Genomic DNA, 4,922 nt, shown 5'->3' on the forward strand with positions numbered 1-4,922 from the left:
AGCCCCTGGTTCCTCTGGTAGCCCTGCCAACTGGTCACCCCAACACTTGTGCCCTGTGGGTCCAAGAGTCCCTTTGAAAGAATCTAGAGAAGCAGATGCCAGTCTCAATCTGGCCACAGGATTCAACCACTCAGCAAGATTTTGAAACTTTCCCAACCACACCTGCCTGCTTCCGCCCTCTGGAAAGGTGGACTCTTCAAGTTCTGATCTATAGCTTTATCCCCCCTCCTTATAACACAAGCGGGGCCAGAACATATTGCTGATTGAAATAATATACATCTACGCAGGCTACGTTGATTCCATTGATTCCATCTGTTGCAACACTAGTTTTGTTTTACAGGGAAGCTTCCTTCAGTTGTCATAAGTTTAATGTGTTTCGTTCCACTCCTTTCCTGATGTAAGAAACCTTCGTATCTTGGTAGCTTGATACTATGGAGTCTCCAAGGCTGACCAGGTTCCAGAGTGTCTACACATCACCTTCTACATGCTTAGGGGAAATGGAGCCTGGCACAAAAGAGAAAGTGAGTTACTAATTGGATTTATGGCCATTACTCCCAGAGCAGCCCTCTGCCCTCAGTAATCTTGATAGCAGTTCAGATAGAATCTCACTCTGCAAAAGATGCAGAAAAAGCTGGCACGTCTCCTACTCACCCAATAAAAAGTCAGATTGTTATTAAAGTGTCCTTGAAGCTACTGTGATTTACATTCATGTTAATGGCTCTCTTTGTAGCCCTGTCCCTTTCATGGGGGCTGCCCTCCTTTTACTATTGGTCACATTTAAAATAAATATTCCACCATCTCCAGCGGTCCAGCTCTCCTTTCCTGCTCTGACCTGCCACTCAGATTCTTCCCTCTGAGAAGCTCACATACCCAATGCCCAGCACTTTATTTGTGTAGCAAAGAGATGATGTAGCTTGGGTTTCACCAGTAGAAAAATGCTGATATGTGTGTGGAGTAAGATGTAATATACAGAAACCATGAACTAGACAGATACAAAGCAATACGCGGAGAACTTCGAATGTGTAACAAATGCTGCATATGTGCATAGTTAACTAAATGACTAATGTTCTCCAGCATGATACCTATGTAAAACAATGCTTTAGATATTTGCAAAGATAAATGTATATATACCCCAGGCCATACACTCAATACTTACCTCTGGGTATGAAAAACAAAACATGAGGATAGAAGATGAGAGAGAAAAATTATAAACAAAACAAGAGGTATTCTTGCAAGGAGCAATGAACTCAGGGTGAAGCTACAATGTGTGCCTTGCTTGTGAGATGGAACAATCGTGTGACACGTGAATTAAGGTATATTCAAAGGTGATCTCCTTCTGTGTGGCATGATCACAGCTCTGCCCTGGCACCTCGGACGAGTTATTTTACATCTCTGATCTTCAACTTCCTTACTAGTTAAAAAAAAATCATATGATGACATGGGAAATAATGGATAGAATAATCTACCCTCACAATGTTAGAGAATGTCTACATTTTGTAAGATTGAAGTACAGTGAAGTCTGAGGCCTGGACATCAACTGACATGAAATCAGAAAGCTATTTTAGCCACCCAAAAAAAACAGAATCGGTATTGAGCTCAAGCAAAGAACATAAATTTTTAAATTAATTACCAGCAGGATGATCAGAGGCAAACATTTATGACTGTTTCATGATGCTTGTCTGTTATCTGCTCATGTGTGTGACAGATATATCTGCCAAAGTGCTCACCATTGGTCAGTGACCGGCACTAACCTAACCTAACAGGTGCTGCCTCCCGCCTGAGGCAGGGTGTTTCCGATTATTAAGCCAATCAGTGCTACTAAGGCTTGAGGTCTGAAGTCTAAGACATAATAGAAGTCATCACCCTCAGTTGTGACCCCCAGATACCTGAATTCTCTACACTTGTCCCAAGACTTTTTAAAAGCAGTCTGTAATGGGCTGGAGGGGAAACCAATGTGTGTCCATCACTGCTCTCCAGTGGAAGTAATTGGCTATGAGAATCCAAGAAAAAAATTATCTCCCACATACTGAAGAATTCAAGGTTTTCGATGTAAACACAAAGCACCCAGGCAACATGCAAAGAAAGGGACTGACCTTAGAAACAAAAGCAGCCTCTGTCCTTGCTCTCTCCGGGCAGATGAGCATCAGTTGGTTCTGGGCTTAGCATGCATGGAGGTGTTAGGTGGTGCCCTTCCAGGCAGGAGTGAACTAATCAGAAGTCTCCCTCCCACAAGGCTCTGGACTCTTCCATGACCAAGGTGTCATTTGTCTAGGCACAAGTACTTCAAAGAATTGTCCCTAGCTTCATGTCCAAGTAGGTAGGTTTAGGGAATTCTCTTAGGTTCAGGCTGAGCTTTCCATCAAATAAATAGCTTTGGAAAAACTAAGATCATGGAGAGAGGACTCCACTACAATTATAATGCTTTCCCCTTTCTTTACCAGGGTGACAAAATCCCACGGCTCCAATGGCACACATAGGAGTAGTCGGCAGCTATGTTGTATTTTCTACACTCTTTGTGTCTCTGTAGAAGACTTTTCATGACTGGCTTGACTAGTTTATTTCTGTGGTTTAGGAGAAAACCTTTGGTTCTTCATCTTGAATGGGTAGGGTCCCCAGCAGGCCACCAGCTTATTCCACCTCCTCCCCACAAAACATTGGCTTCCCCATGTCCGGCAGAGCATTCGGACTCCAAAGTCATAAGGAAAGTTGTAGTTCTCCAGCTTTTAAGAAAAATGAGAAATTTATTATAATAATAATAATAATAATAATAATAATAACAATAAACCTGTGCTGCTGCCAAAAAAGAAAAAAAGAAAGAAAAAAGAAAAAAGAAAAATGAGGTCAAGTACACTGTCTAAACAATGTCTCTTCAGCCAGTCAATCCCCTCCAGGTGGAAAGGAAAAGCAATCTGGAAATACTTCTTCTTTGAGTTCAGCAAGTCCTCCTGTCAGATCCTCCCACCCACAGTATTCTTTTGAAAATATTAACAGACTACTTCAGAGTCTGTCACTGGGACTGGGACAGGAGAGTGTGGAAGTGAACAAGCCGGTATTTGTTGTGAGCCTGTGAGCCAAGTGGGAAAGAGAGGATATTTGGTTGAAAAAGAGGAAAGGAATCTGTACCATGAGCAGCTCAACAGAAAACTAGTTTTGTCTGCTAACCTCCTTCCAAACCACCAGTCTTTCAAGGAATTCAAAACCTGGGGAAGGCAGGAGATAAGGTCATGTAATAGTCACCCTTAGTCAAGAGATGTAATATTATAAAGATAGTAGATAATTCCAACATGCTGAGATGAACAGATACAGCCACTGAGGAATCCATAAGCAAAACTTGGGAAGCCTCAATAGCGTGGGTATGTGGGCCTCACTGGTGAGAGAGAGGAGCAACCAGACATGCTGCTCACTTCGGTTGCCAGAAACTTTATATTCCAGCAAACTCATGGGACAGACACAATGTGGGATTCCACAATGGACTGGCTTTGAGGACCACTAAGAAATTTTTGAGCATTTACTATATTCTAGTCACAGCGGAAAGATACAGAGATATCTAAGATTCAGTGCCCAGCCTAAAATGAGCTCATATTCTGGTGGAAAAATAAAATTTAAAAATAAAAAGCCAGCTGTTTATAGTCATAGGTGTCTATTTAGAGACAGAGAGGTAGGGCCCTCCTCTGCTGGAGTCCTTGGGAGTTTAACTAAATCCAATTTTAATTTCCTTAGAATTTCTTGCTTTCTAAATCAAACACTCTACTGCCTGTCACCATGGAGCTCTACTTAATACTGTGGAGAGTTTAAAGATATTTGTGGATCTTTATGAGTACATGGAACATGCAAAGAGGATTGCAGACATCTTGGAAATCAATAGAAAATTTGTGTTTGAAAAGAGCAGCTGAGAGTCAGCATTCCTGCATGGAGGTAAGCCAGTCGTAGAGGCCCTTACCAGATCTGAAGAGCTACTGAAAACTTTGGCCTGGAATCTCAGGTGACTTTTATCTCCAACTCACTGACTAAAACTGGGCACTCATCACAAAGATGCCAGGAAATGCAGTCCCCTACATATCTGGAAATGGGGAGAACTGCATAGTAACAAGCAACATCAAAACAAGGTAAACAACAGGAAAATATGTGTGCAATCTGTTATGGTTATTCCTGATGGTTAATTTCATTGGGTTTAGAGTTGCCAGATTACGAAAGCACACCTCTCCCCCATTGGCACCTCTGTAGGGGATTTCCCAGAGGACTTAGTAGCCCTGAAAATGGAAAGGGTCATTTCATTAGCTGACTGCCCAGATGACATCAAAGCTGAGAGGGAAGCTGGAGATGGTTTAGTTGGTACAGTAATTACTGCACAAGCTTGAGGACCAGAGTTCAGATCCCATGCACTCAAGTAAAAGCCAAACAAGTAGGCACATATCCATAAACCTTATCTATAGTGGAGGGTACAGAATCACATAGATCCTTGGAACTGGTTGGCAAGCAAGCCTACTCCATCAGTAAGCTGCAGATTCAGTGAGGGACACTGCCTACAAAGATAAGAGACCTAGAGAGATGGCTCTGTGGTTAAGCTCTTGCTGCATAAGCATAAAATCTGTATAAATTCCCAGCACACCATGGCCATGCGTGCCTATAACCAACATTTTCATGGAAAGAAACAGGATGATCATTATGGCTTCCTCCTTTAAGGCCTAGCTCCACATTTGTTGAGAAACCCTATCTGAAAGCAATGTGATAGAGAAGGATGGACCAAGACACAAGGCATCTTCCTCTGACCTCCAGAAGCACATAGACTTGCACATATATTTGTGCATAGAGAACACACTCATCACACATACACAAGCACACAGGCACACACATGTGCAAGTGTACCTGAATACACACGTATACTCATGCCATAGACACAAGACGGGAGGGAACGGAGGCAA

This window comes from Grammomys surdaster, unplaced genomic scaffold (assembly GCF_004785775.1).
Source record: "Grammomys surdaster isolate TR1022 unplaced genomic scaffold, NIH_TR_1.0 126298, whole genome shotgun sequence".
Classification (NCBI taxonomy): Eukaryota; Metazoa; Chordata; class Mammalia; order Rodentia; family Muridae; genus Grammomys; species Grammomys surdaster.